Genomic DNA, 15,033 nt, shown 5'->3' on the forward strand with positions numbered 1-15,033 from the left:
AATTCTTCTGCCTCAGCCTCCTGAGTAGCTGGGATTACAGGCATGCACCACCATGCCCGGCTAATTTTTGTATTTTTAGTAGAGATGGGGTTTTGCCATGTTGGCCAGGCTGGTCTCAAACTCCTGACCTCAGATGATCCACTCGCTTCAGCCTCCCAAAGTGCTGGGATTACAGGCTTGGGCCACAGTGCCTGGCATGTGGAGGTATTTTAATTTACTTAATTTATTTAGGGTTTTCCTCACATTATGTTATAAACTTACAGTAAAACCTACAATTAACATTTTTGCATATATCTTTGTCCATATATTTATATTTGATTAATTACATATCTTCATCTCCTAGAATGAGAACTGCTTTGCTAATTTTTAAAAAATAATTTTATTTTTAGAGGCAGAGTCTCACTCTGTCTCTGAGGCTGGAGTGCAGTGCGGCAATCATAGCTTACTGTAACCTCAAATTCCTGGGCTCAAGCGATCTCCTGCTTCAGCCTCCCAAGTAGCCAGGACTACAGGCTCTTGCCACCATGCCTGGTAATTTTTTTTTTTTTTTTTTTTTTTTTGAGACGGAGTTTCGCTCTGTCACCCAGTCTGGAGTACAGTGGTGTGGTCTCAGCTCACTGCAACCTCCGCCTCCTGGGTTCAAGTGATTCTCCTGCCTCAGCCTCCTGAGTAGCTGGGATTACAGACACACACCACCATGCCTGGCTAATTTTTGTATTTTTAGTAGAGACAGGGTTTCACCATGTTGGCCAGGATGGTCTTGATCTCCTGACCTCGTGAGCTGCCCACCTCGGCCTCCCAAAGTGCTAGGATTACAGGTGTGAGCCACCATGCCCGGCCGGGAGTCTTATTTTTTGTGGGCCCTGAAATTTAAAGGAAAAGTCCTAAAAAGTCACTGAGCATGTGGGATGCAGGCTATCTACAGTCTGATGAGGGAGGTTCAGTTCAGCTTAACATCCTCTGGGGTGTACTTTGTGCTGAGACTGGTTCTAGGGACACAGATATGAATCAAACACTGAACCTGTCAAACAGGGGCTTACAATTTGGTAGGGGAGACATATAAGTAAATAGATATTGACTCTAGAGTGATGAGTAGTTACAAATTGGGAAGCGCAAAGGTTAATAGGAGCATGCAAGGGGTTTTGTGTCTTCCTTTAAACAAACTTTTATACAGTATTTTTTTTTTTTTTTTTGAAACTGAGTCTTGCTCTGTTTGGCGCGATCTTGGCTCACTGCAACCTCTGCCTCCCACGTTGAAGCGATTCTCCTGCCCCAGCCTCCCGAGAAGCTGGGATTACAGGCACTCGCCATCATGCCTGGCTAATTTTTGTATTTTTGTAGAGATGGGGTTTCACCATGTTGGCCAGACTGATCTTGAACTCCTGACCTCAGGTGATCCCCATGCCTCGGCCTCCCAAAGTGCTGGGATTACAGGCATGAGCCACCGCGCCCAGCCAGTATTTACTCTTAGATCCAAACAGAATACGCATTCATCAATTCTTCCTTTTTTTCATTCAGTTCACCTATAATTTATTGAGCATATATCCTAGACCAAAGTGAGTGGCAGTGGAGTTGGACAGGAGAAGAGAAATTCAAAAAGCAAAAAAGTAAAATTTATCAGGCTTTGTAACTACTTGCCCAGGAGAAAGACACAAGAGTTAAGAATGAATCCAAGATTTTTGGCTTGGGCACCTGGGTGGATGATGGTGCCATTCACCAAGTCAGGAAATGGGTATCTTTTTGGCCTGAATTTTAAAAACTAATTTTAAAGAGCAAAGAATATTTTGCTTGGGGTGCTAGAGCTTAAACTCAGTTGAAAAAAAATTCTTAGAATATTGTCTTTCTACAGGATGTAGACAGTATAAAAATGAAAGTGGGGAGGTCTACCAGGTTGGGAATAGACATTTTACAGTTGCTAGCTAATAGGGGAAATCAGTGCAAAATTGAGAGGAGGGTAGCCAAATCAATTGACAGAAGCCCAAGGTAGATTAAAATGAACAAGAGATTTACAGTACAAGAGAGGAAAACAGGTGAGAGACATTTCAGAAGCAGAGGGCCAACTGAAAACGATGGAATGAAATTGAAGAGGATGAAAGGATTTAAAGTGGACTACTCTGATCAGGGAGGAGGTGGTGATGATAAAGGCAGCTGCTTTCAGCAACAAGGAGAGAAAGTGTGAAGCAAGAGGAAACTGGTCTTGGGAACAAATGAATAATCTTCTTCATGTAGTAGCTATGCCCTGGGTTGCATGATTGTTCATAAACAAATGCAGGTTTCCTGTGGTGGCAGTGATCTAGGCATGAAAAATACAGTGCTAATATTAGGTTACAGCGCTAATGATCTCAGTTGAAGGGCCCATTTCTCTTGACTGAAAATTTTTTAGCAACAAATGACCCTTACAGCATTTTGTTAATATTTCTGAAAGGCCTGTTGCGGCATCAGGTTGGGGACTGAAGGGAATCTCAGGGTCTACTTCCAGCTTTTCCTTAGGTTGGATGTATTTCACATGTAAAATGGTGGTAGCATAGGACCTAACTCATAGAATCACTGCGAGAATGAATCATGGTTTCCCTTTGAGCCCCAGTGTCTCTTGTTACAGAAAGGGTATAGTGATTTTTTTGTGACTCAGGAGTATGTGGCAAAGGCACACTTAGGATTACACAGGAACAGCTTTCATTAAGAGAGCTACTAGGTGACATCTTCTCCATGGTGGCTGTTCAATTATTAAATGAATGATTCCTGGAGACCTTTTGTAGTTTCTCATTATTATTTATCATCATTAGGCCATAACCTAAGGTAGGGTGAGATTGCCTTATAACATTTTTTATACATAAAAAATACTGGTTGCATGCTGATATCTGCTGTGCAACAGAATGTCATAGGATCCAGTGTATGAGGCTCTATTCTTCCATGGAGGGGTGTTACATAAACCCATTAGTAAAATTTAGGGAAGTTTCACCCAGACTAGGGAGGATGAAGAATGGAGCATCTATCTTTTGATAGGAATACAGTTACACACACACACACACACACACACACACACACACAAGAAGAGAGAGAGAGAGAATGAGAAACAAAAACAGATGAGTACAAAATTGAGCCTAAGAACTGGAACCAATAAAAATTGGAACTAACATTTATTGAGTATCTTCTATGGGCCAGTCTCTTTATCTCCAATCTTCAACAACCAGCAAGGCAGGCAGGAGAAAACTGAAGTTCAAAAATGTTACATAACTGCCCCAGGGTCATAAAGCTATACATGACAGAACTGGAACTGGTAGTGTCGGTATGTGTCTGACACCAAAGTCACTACACATTCTAGTAAACCACTCTGTTAAAAAAGTGTATTTGGAAAATTTGGGGATCAGAGGATTTGGAGAATTTTCTTTTCCTACTTCCCCTCTAACAGTCGTGTTTGTTTTTTGTTCTGACGTTTGCACCCTAGAGGCTGACTGGGATCAAATATGGGGCATCTGTAAACAGAATGATTCCATAGCCCCCACTGTGTAATAATTTCCTTCCTTCAGAGCCTTACTAGGATTTGCCTGGGATGAGGGGTGGAGAGGTGGGAGAGAAGAGGATGGGACGGAGAGGGTGTTAGTAAAAGATGGGTGATTCTTTGCTTACCTTTAAGTTGTTTATGAATTTCAAGACAACCCGTTGGCTATTCTCTTCTCTGGCTTGGCATATATATATATATTTTTCATTTTTGTTTTGTGGGGGTGGTGGTTTAGGTGTTAAGGGTTTGGTTGATATCTGCAGAAAATTTCTTAATGATCTACGCAGTAGATAAAAAAAAGTTAAGGTCAAAGACAATTCCTTCGTCTGTTTTGGGAGAGAAGTGTGTATGTTTGAAAAAAAGGTTTGTTCTGGGTCACTCTTCTTTCATCCAGACGCATTAAAGGAATTAGAAGGGGTCTCCCCGCCACCCCCGAAACCGTGAGAGACAAACGAACAGATTCCCTTACATTCCTGCTGTCAGGTGCGGGTCCGAGTGACAAGAACATTCACGTATCTTTGAGAGAGAACGAAAAGGTGCTCGGGTCTGGCGGGGGGCGGGGAACGCCAGGGGTTGGTGGGAAGTGAGGGGCTTCCGGTTCCCGGGAAGTGGAGTCCCGGGCCGGCCGCGGGCTGCTCAGGGAGCACTGGGCCCTCGCCGCCCGCAGGCCGCGCTCCTTAGCGTTCCCTGCGGCTCGTGCCCGGCGCGGCCGCCGCAGTCCCGACGCCGTAGCCGGACGTGGGGTCCAGGGGGCGCTGTGGCCCAGCGGCGCCGGCGGCAGGAGCGGCCACCCGACGCTGGAGGCTTCGCTGAGGATCTCCGCCTGCCGCACCTCGGTAGTCCCGCCGCAGCCTTGCGCCCCCGGCCCAGCTCGGCGGCGCTCCTCCGGGATCCGCGTAGCTGCCGCGGCCCGGGCGCCGATGCGGCTGGGCGGGTGCCGGGCCTTAGCAGCAGTAGCAGCCGCAGCTGCAGCTACCGCAGCTCCTACAGGAGTGGGAGGTTTCGCGGCGGCGCCTGGGGCCGCGCCGGTGCCCTCCGGAGGAGGCTTTCGGCTCAGGGACGACCCCCCTGGCCATGCTGAAGCGGAGGCGGCTGCTGCTCGAGGTGAGTGTGGCGCGCCATGGTCCGGGGCTCGCCAGCCTCCCGCTGCCTGTGGGGGCCCTGGCGGCAGATCTCGGACCGGGCGGACGGGGCGTCCTGCCACTGCGGTCGCCTCCCCCACCCTGCAGTCCTGGGGCCTCAGTCCGTTCTCCCCGCGTCCCCCGGGAGGCTGAATGCCGTGGGGGCGACTAGGCCCCGCGCCGTTGGGAAGCCCTCGCTCCGGCCTCGGTTCCGGCGCGGCCCGGTGTGTGGAGTTGGGGGCCGGCAGGAGCACGGCTGCCTTTCGGGTTTGCACGGGCCGGGGCCGAGCGCAGCCTCTTAGCCAGGGCCCTGCACGTACATCCCAGAGGGAGGCAGATGACGCCTGTTTGCAAACAGCTTTGGTTTCCACGCGTCCCATACCGAGTCCCTCAGAATCCCGGTTGTGGCGGGGGAAGGGGGAGGAGAGGAAGGCCAGGGTGAGAATTGGGGGTGCAGAGAGTGCAGGACCAAGAGAGCCCCGGTACTCCTGGAGTGTCATTCATGGATCTGACTTGCTCGAGAACAAGCTTTTGCGTCTTATTTGAGGTGAAATCTCATCACCTGCCGGTTGCTCATCCCTGCCTCATATCTTGCCTCTAAGCGTGGTCTGCCTTGGAGAAAGCCCCATCGCATCTTTGCTATGCTGAGTTTTGTAGATAAACACTCACAGTTATAAAAACGTCTTCTACAAAGGTCTGTCCCCCGTCCTCCCCCGCCATAGGAAATATTTTTATGCTTCAGTGTTCGGTACAAAAATGTTCCACTTAAAGAGATCCAGAGAATTGTTGGCAAAAGGATTTTAAGTCCTCTTTAAGTGCCAGCTACCCTAATAAATACCTGAAGGAAATGGGATACATGCTAAATTTTAGAAATAAAATGATTTGTTCTGACATTAATGTTGAAAAATGTTAGTGATTACAGTTTGATACCATAAGTCAGATACTTATGTTTTGTGAGAAATGTGATTTAAGGTTATTCTTGTTTTCCTGTTATGTATGTGAAAGTTATAAGACTTACAGGTACTTGCAAAACTTTTATAATCATGAAAAAATATGCTTATTATAGAAAACTTGGGAAGTATAGAAAGGTACCGTGTTGGCTCTTAATAAATATTTAATAATAGGAGAAATCACCCATAATCTCACAGATTGTAAACAGTACAGGTTTATAATGGGCTTGTACTGACAGTGATTTTTAAAATTACTATTTCTGTATATTAGGTTTAAAATTATCTGACTGTTCCATTTTACATTGTCATTTGTATAAGACCTATAAAAATATTTTACTAAATTACATTGGAACCATAGTTGAATTCATCAGTTAAAACAGAAGAATATGGGTAACTTCCTAAAAGATCCCTGACTTAACATTCTATGCAGCATGGGGTCTCCATCTAGGGAGAAAGGTTGGCATGGTACACGTTTTTGAAGACCTACTGTGTTAGATGCTGTAGCCTTGCATTGTTTTTGTCAGATTTTAAGTATTTCTGTTAAAAATTGGCTTGATTACCAGTTATTTGGGTAGGTTAATTTAGATTTTTAAAAGTCTAATTCAGGCAAAGTGTGATGGCTAGGCCTACTAGGGAGGCTGAATGGGGAGGACCCCTTGATCCCAGGAGTTCCAGTCCTGCTTGGGCAACGTAAGCAAGATGCCCCTCTCCGAGGCGGGTGGATCTTGAGGGCAGAAGTTCAAGACCAGCTTGGTCAATATGGTGAAACCCCGTCTCTACTAAAAATACAAAAATTAGCTGGCATGGTGGCGCCCACCTGTAGCCCCAGCTGCTCGGGAGGCTGAGGCACAAGAATCATTTGAACCTGGGAGGCAGACGTTGCAGTGAGCCAAGATTGGGCCACTGACTCTAGCCTGGGCAACAGAGCGAGACTCCATCTCAAAAAAAAAAAAAAAAAACTTGAATACAGTTCTCAGTGTGTCCCTAAAGACCACCAACATTAGAATCAGTTGAGAGTGCTTGTTATATATAGAACATAAGTATTATATGTAATATGCAGATTCTTGGCCCCTTGAATTGAAATTCTAGGGATGACAATGGCCCAAAGAACTTTATTTTTATCAGTCTCCCTGATTATTAGACCTACTAAAGTTTGAGAATCACTGATACAGTAGGTTTAAAATTAACCTTGCTGAGCCGAAGGAAGGTGTCTATTTTCTAGCAAAACTATAAATCTTTAGTAGCAATAGTCATTTTTTTTTTTTTACTTCCTTGCAGCTCCAGCTCAAAGGATGTCATTTTTCGTAGTAAATAATCTTAGAAAGAAAAGTGTTATTTTGAGGGACAGCTGATCCAATCAGCAACCATTTATTGAGAGCCTCCTGTGATAGCTGTGGTGTGATAGAAGAATACCTCGTCACTTACTTTGGCACTTAATGGACACCAATGTCATTGTCTGTAAAATGCATATACTTCAGTTATTATGCTTACCTTGCAAGGCTTTTAGGATAAATAAATCTGAAAAGGTATTATAATCTGTAAAAGATTTTTATACAATTTTGGCTTTTAAGTGCCAGGTCCTGTTGTAGGTATTCCAGGAAACACAAAAATGACCAAGGGCTCTACTAAACTTGTCCTGTGGAAGCAGGATACCTTTAATTAACTGTTACAAGGTAGGTCAGACAAGTGTAATTGAGTAGAACTTGCTAAATCTCTGTTGAAGGCTTCTGTGTCTCATCTTGCCCTTTAAGGACATTGATAATACATTTTATATATGATTATTCCTTTCTCTTCCAATTCCTGATTCAGTGTTTTCTTTAAGGAAATAATTGTTTATATTGCCTGGCGATAGTTTCGTATTAACTCTTTTAGAAAGGTAGAGTGAGTAGAGATGGTAATTCCTTCCTCTGTTGCTAAGCTACCACTGTTCATTCCATTCAGTAAACTTTTATTTGGCACCTTGTTAACGTGCTAGCCACAGACTGGTTGCAAGGCACAAAGCTTGTTTAAAAGATAATTGCCTGGATTTTAGCTTAAGTTCTTATGTTCCTAAAGAGATGGTGTATATATGTGTGTTTTATGGTTGTTAATTGCATAATGTGGTACAGAGTATGGAGTCAGATGTGAGCAGGAATCCTTACTACACCTCTTAAAGCAATGTGACATTTAGATTCTGAGTTTCTTATGTACTATTGGAGTAACACTACCCCACCCAGCAAAGTAGAACAGGTTCCATGAGATAAAAGTAACCGAAAGCAATTAGCTCAGTGTTTGTCATGCAGGAGGTGCTCAATAAATGTACATTTCTTTCTTCCTTTTGGGAAAAACAAAAATCAGGCATTGGGATTTCTGCATGACTTAAAACTTGGTTGCTTTATTTTTTTTAGACTAAGTCTACTTTTGGGATTTGGAATTTTTTATGGAAAACAGTTTCGATTTTAGTATGTTTTCCATTTCATTTTTGGCCAATAAGTTAGTATTCCCTTTGTATAGGGTACACTTGTTGCAAATTATTTATTTTCAGAGTTTTACATTGATCTTTAATTTTACTTGTGTATACTTGACCTGCATTATATAGAGCAATATTCTTAGTACAGTCAGATCTCTGTATCTGTGGGTCCTACCAACCAAGGCTCAAAAATATCCACACACACACACACACACAGAAGTAATTATACAATAATAAAAATAATATAAATAAAAACCCAATACAGTATAACAGTTGATTTGCATAGCACTTACATTGTATTTGGCATTGTAAGTAATCTAGAGATTATTTAAAGTATACAGGAGGATGTGCATAGGTTATATGCAAATACTGTGCCATTTTATATAAGGGATTTGAGCATCCCCAGATTTTGGTATCCTGTGGGTTCCTGGAACCAATCCTCCACAGATACAGAGAGACAACTGTATATAATAATCATTGGAAAATATGTAGTTGCAGGCACTGAATAGAAATAGTTCATATATTTAGTTTTCAAAAAACTCAATTTATTACATTTACTTAAGAACTGTTTTCAGAACGTAGATTTTTCCTTATAAACTACAGTAGGCTAGAACTAGATTTTATAGCCTGTCAGTCTTTTCTTATAACCTTGGACAAGTTTGTTACCCTCTTTAAGTCTCAATTTTCTTTTCTGTAAAATGCAACTGATAATAGTCACCTTACAGTATTATTGTAAGTATTAAATGATATAATGGGTAAATCAGAGCTATAGTTCAGTCCCATGAGTCCTGGTAAATTCAGACTCTGGAAGTGGAAAATACATTTCTCTGAGTTTTGAAAAAAAGAGCTTGAAAGATTGTTAATTATTTATATAGTTTACTATTAATAAGTAAAATCAGCATGATCCAATTTTGAAGTATTAGAGATTGCTAAATTAAGGAGGAACCAAGGTGTCAGTAGAATTAGTATTTAGTTATGTAGTAGAATACCTTGTACTTTATAATGGTAAAATTTATTTAATAAAATAATTTGAAAAGTGCTGTTTTTACAGGTTGAGCATCCCTAATCCAAAAGTCTAAAATTCAAAATGCTCAAAGGTCCAAAACTTTTTGAGCGCTGACATGATCTCACAAGTGGAAAAATTCCACGCCTGATCTCATGTGATGGGTCACAATCAAAACGGTCAAAACTTTGTTTCATGTACAAAATTGTTAAAAATAGTGTATAAAGTTACCTTTAGGCTATGCGTATAAGTATACATGAAACAAATGAATTTTGTGTTTAGACTTGTGTCACAATTCTAATCTGTCCCAAATGCTTCTGTCCCAAATGCTTCTGGTTCCAAGTATTTTAGATAAGAGATACTCAACGCATAAACTATTTTCTATTTTACAAATTAATTAGTACTTATATTTTTCTTTTAAATTATGGTAAATAGCCCATTTACGGAACTGGAAAAGTTAGAACAGTATTATATATTCACAGAGTTGTGCAAACATCACTGCTGTCTAATTTTAGAACATTTTAATCACTCCAAAAAGAAACTTGTGTCCATGAACAGTCACTCCCAGGATCTCCCTAATCCTCCCAGCCCTAGGCAACCACTAATGTACTTTCTGCCTCTATGGATTTGCCTATCTATTCGGTACATTTCATGTAAGTGGAATCATAGATATATGATTGGTTTCTCTTACTTAGCATAATAGTTTTAGGGTTCAGTAGCAAGTGTCAGTACTTCATTTCTTTTTATTGCTGAATAATATTCCATTGTATGGAAATACCACATTTTATTTATTCATCAGTTGGGGCTGTTTCCCCTTTTTGGCTACTATAAATAATGTTGTTGTGAACATTCATGTGCAAATTATTGTGTGGAAATATGCTTTCATTTCTCTTGGGTATTTATAGGGATGGAATTGCTGGGCCAAATGGTAGCTGTATGTTTAACCTTTTGAGAAACTATCAGATTGTTTTTACAAAGTAGCTGCACCTTTTTACATTCCCACCTGCATTGTATGAAGGTTCCAATTTCTTCACGTCCTCACCAACACTTGTTCTCTGTTTTTTTTTATTATAACCATCCTAATGAGTGTGAAGTGGTAACATAAGGCTCTGTTTGCGGTTCATTAATTTTTTTTTTTTCAGTAGTGGCGAGGTTTCATTACGTTGGCTAGGCTGGTCTGGAGCTACTAACCTCAGATGATCCACCCACAGCCTCCCAAAGTACTGGGATTACAGGCATGAGCCACCATGCTCCTGGTTAATAACTTTTATTTACAGTCATTAGGTAAATTGTTGAAGCTTTTACTTGCAGATACATTGCCAGATTCTTTGATGATAAGGAATGTTTTTGGCCTGAGGATAAAAGTTGTAGACCAGGCGCTGTGGCTCACGCCTGTAATCCCAGCACTTTGGGAGGCTGAGGTGGGCTGATTGCCTGAGGTCAGGAGTTCGAGACCAGCCTGGCCAATATAGTGAAACTCCGTCTCTCCTGAAAATACAAGGCCTTCGATTCAAAATCACCACTGTATGGTGGTGGATACCTGTAATCCCAGCTACTTGGGAGGCTGAGACAGGAGAATTGCTTGAACCGGGGAGGCAGAGATTGCAGTGAGCCGAGACTGCACCATTGCACTCCAGCCTGGGCAAGAAGAGCGAAACTCCATCTCAAAAACAAAAAAAAAAAGCTGTAAACTTTCTAGTTTCCTGTTTAGTAAACAGTGAACTCTGGTGGATAGAACTGATTAACCACATTGGGTGGTGATAGGAACGGTGGTGTGAGGACTTCAGCTATATAAAAAGTGGTCTTCTATTAATATGAATATTTCTTTCTTTTTTTTTTTTTTTTTTGAGATGGAGTCTTGCTCTGTTGCCCAGGCTGGAGTGCAGTGGCACAGTCTTGGCTCATTGCAACCTCTGTCTGCCAGATTCAAGCGATCCTCCTGCCTCAACCTCCCTGGTAGCGGGGACTACAGGTGCGTGCCACCATGCCTGGCTAAGTTTTGTAATTTTAGTAGCGATGGGATTTCACCATGCTGGCCAGGCAGGTGTCGAACTGACCTCAAGTGATCTGCCTGCCTTGGCCTCCCAAAGTGCTGGGATTACAGGCATGAGCCACTGTGCCCAGCCTTAACATGATTTTTTTTTTTTTTTTTTTTTTTTGAGACAGACTCTCGCTCTGTCAATCAGGCTAGAGTGCAGTAGTGTGATCTTGGCTCACTGTAACCTCTGCCTCCCAGTTCAAACAATTCTCCTGACCCAGCCTCTCGAGTAGCTGTTGCTACAGGCGCCTGTCACTATACACCGCTAATTTTTGTATTTTGAGTAGAGATGGGGTTTTGCCATGTTGGCCAGGCTGATCTTGAACATGTAGAATGAAGGTCTAAAACTTGCACTTTGTTTACTCAAACAGTGGTTCCCTGTAGTATTTCCTAACTGGTTTGAAAAAAACTTTAGAAACATTAGCAAGTAATTATTGCTGACTTTGAACTGTGTCCTAAAAAACCTCATAGGAAGGCTTTAATACCTTGAATGAGTGCTGGGATTATAGACGTGAGCCACCGCGCCTGGGCAATATGAATATTTCTTAAGAAAAGGCAATTGTAATGCCTAAGTTTAGTTTTTCTTTAACTCTACTGAAACGTTTCTAAAAATTTACAGTCTAGTTTCATATTAACATTTCTAGGCAGTCAGGCATGAAAGATTTTAAGAATTGCCGTTACCTCTCAATGATACATAATTTTATATAAATACAAATGTCATTGTCTTGTATGTAGAATATTACCCGATGTTTTCGTTACTCATTCAAGGTATGCCCCGCCACCATGCCTGGCTAAGTTTTGTATTTTTAGTAGAGACGGGGTTTCACCATCTTGGCCAGGCTGGTCTTGAACTCCTGATCTCGTGATCCACCTGCTTTGGCCTCCCAAAGTGCTGGGATTACAGGTGTGAGCCACTGTGCCCAGCCTGTAGTGGTGATTTTGAACTGAAAGACTTGTTCTGGTTTATTATACAATCCTTTAGTTCCTTTGGATGGTATAGTTTCCGTATAAAGTTACAAAAACAGAAGTTCTGGAGCCTCTTTGGTAGGATTAATGAAAAGGTATGCATTTCTGTTTGCAATATAGTTTGGTTCTTTTCTAACCTTTCATGATTAAAGTTTGGTGTTTATCTGTGAGATTTCATTTTATTAAAATGAAGAAAGAGTAAATTGTACATATTTTTATGATTTGTTTCATAGCCCAACAGAGTCTATCTCAAAATTCTCTTTATTAAAATAAACTGGTGTGGTGGCATGTGCCTGTAGTCTCAGTTACTTGGGAGGCTGAGATGGGAAGATTGCCTGAGCCCAGGAGTTCTGGGCTGTAGTGTGCTATGCTGATCAGTGTCTGCACTAAGTTTGGCATCAGTATGATGACCCTCCTGGGAGGGGTTGACCTCCTGGAAGTGGGAGACCACCAGGTTGCCTAAGGAGGGGTGAACTGGCCCAGGTTGGGAATGGAGCAGCTCAAAACTCCCATGCTGATCAGTGGTGGGATCATGTCTGAGAATAGCCACTGCACTCCAGCCTGGGCAACATAGTGAGACCTCATCTCTAAATAGGTAGATAGATAGATAGATAGATAAGAGATTAGATAGATAGATAGATAGATAGGGCCAGGCACGGTGGCTCATGCCTGTAATCCCAGCACTTTGGGAGGCCGAGGCAGGTGGATCACGAGGTGAGGAGATCGAGACCATCCTGGCTAACATGGTGAAACCTCGTCTCTACTAAAAAATACAAAAATCAGCCAGGCGCGGTGGCACATGCCTGTAATCCCAGCTACTTGGGAGGCTGAGGCAGGAGAATGGCGTGAACCCGGGAGGCAGAGCTTGCAGCGAGCTGAGATCCCGCCACTGCACTCCAGCCTGGGCGAAAGAGCGAGACTCTGTCTCAAAAAAAAAAAAAAAAAAAAAAAAAAAATTGGGCGTGGCGGTGGACCCCTGTAGTCCCAGTTACTCAGGAGGCTGAGGCAGGAGCATCGCTTGAACCTGGGAACCCGGAGGGGAGGCTGCAGTGAGCCGAGATCGTGCCACTGCACTCCAGCCTGGGCAACAGGGGAACATCCTGTCTTAAAAAAAAGAACAAGCAATGTTAAAATTTTGTAAAAACACCCTGTCAGGATTTATACAAACTTTAGTCTCCATTTTTCATTTTCAGTTGAGCAGGAGAAACAGCCCCTAAAAGGTAATTAAAATAAAACACTGCCAGTTTGAAACTTGAACTTCACAATACATCATGTAGGCCTTTTTGTGATTCTGGTAATAATTGTCTTTTTTTTTTAGTAGTAGTAGCCTAGGTAAATTATTTTTGAAGTTATTGTGAGGTCACTCTTGGAAATTTCTGCTCAGTGTTTAAAACGCAAGGTTGAGATTCTTTAACCTGGCATACAGCCTTCATGATTTGGTTGCAAGGTGATCTTCCTCACTCCTGTTTTTGCATCCGGTTCTTCCAAGATTCCAGGTTTATGGAGTTTTCCTTGATTCTTTTACCTTGTATTACTTTTTGTGGAATATAAAAGCTTTCCCCGTAGTGTGCCATCTTTCTGGTAAGTGTTTCACATGTGTTATTTCTAACTCTTACTAAGGATATTATAAGGTCATTGTATTATTATGCATTTTACAGCTGAGGGAACTGAGGCTTGGAGAATTTTATTGCTTTTCCTAAGCTTAAGCCCACATTCATGATTCAAACTTATATATCAAGCTCATATATCTCTGACTAGAAAGTCCACACTTTTTTCATCCTGTGAATCTTGTCATGTGTCTATGTGTGTGTGTATGTGTGTTTTTTCTTTTCTTTTTTTTTTTTTTTTGAGATGGAGTCTCGCTCTGTCATCCATGCTGGAGTGCAGTGGTGTGGTCTCGGCTCACTGCAACCTCCGCCTCCCGGGTTCAAGCAATTCTCCTACCTCAGCCTCCTGAGTAGCTGGGACTACAGGCACCCACCACTACACCTGGCTAATTTTTTGTATTTTTAGTAGAGACAGGGTTTCACCATGTTGGTCAGGCTGGTCTGGAACTCCTGACTTCAAGTAATCCACCCGCCTCGGCCTCCCAAAGTGCTGGGATTAGAGACATGAGCCACCGCTCCGGGCCCATCCAGGATTTCTACAGTATGTTCCCTAGGAGCAAGGAAATGTTCTTTAGTCAAATAAGTTTGGGTTTTCAGCTTACTATATCCCTCAGGTAGAAGTTTGCAAATGCACATTAGTATTCTAAAGACTGAAGAGTAGAAGAAACTTGTTTAACTTTGTTCAGCTATGTATTACCCCAATTTTTTTTTTGAGATGGAGTTTTGCTCATTACCCAGGCTGGAGTGCAGCGGCACCATCTTGGCTAACTGCAACTTCCGCCTTCCAGGTTCAAACAATTCTCCTGCCCCAGACTCCTGATTAGCTGGGATTACAGGCATGCACCACCATGTCCGACTAATTTTTGTATTTTTAGTAGAGATGGGATTTCACCATGTTGGCCAGGCTGATCTCGAACTCCTGACCTCAGGTGATCAACCTGCCTCAGCCTCCCAAAGTACTGGGATTACAGGCATGAGCCACTGTGCCTGGTTATATTACCCAAACTTATTTGGTTGTGGAACCCTTTTTTTCCACGTAGGCCTTAGTAATTAACACCTTTTACTGTTGTAGGTCAACTTTTATCTGTTTTTTAAAGTCTCACCCTCACCATATCCAAGACTTTGAACTCTCAGATGATAGGCCCTGATTACTTCCTGAAGGTGCTCATTCTGCACGTTATTAGAATATTAGCAGTATTATTTCTTTTTATATTCAGCCAAAAATCTAGCTTTTCCTCTAGTGTATATCCTTTTGCTCTTTTACTCTTTAAAATTACACAGAATAAATAATCACTCTTAATATCTAAAGATGACAAGACAGTATCCTGTCTCTTCCAGCATAGTGATTAAATTACAGGCTCTAGAGTCAAACTGTCTGGGTTCAAATTTAATTCTCCTTT

General features: G+C 42.2%; 1 protein-coding gene across 2 annotated transcripts in view; it reads left to right on the forward strand.

Annotated features, from left to right (window-relative positions):
- Positions 1 to 3,162: 3,162 nt before the first annotated feature.
- Positions 3,163 to 15,033, forward strand: part of ZFYVE9 (zinc finger FYVE-type containing 9) — a 202,904-nt gene continuing 191,033 nt past the window's right edge. For both annotated transcript variants that reach the window (XM_003264425.4, XM_030818798.1), the window contains exon 1: positions 3,163 to 4,603. The gene's annotated coding sequence lies outside the window, so the exon portion shown is untranslated. The remainder of the gene's footprint in view (positions 4,604 to 15,033) is intronic.

This window comes from Nomascus leucogenys, chromosome 9, assembly GCF_006542625.1.
Source record: "Nomascus leucogenys isolate Asia chromosome 9, Asia_NLE_v1, whole genome shotgun sequence".
Lineage (NCBI taxonomy): Eukaryota > Metazoa > Chordata > Mammalia > Primates > Hylobatidae > Nomascus > Nomascus leucogenys.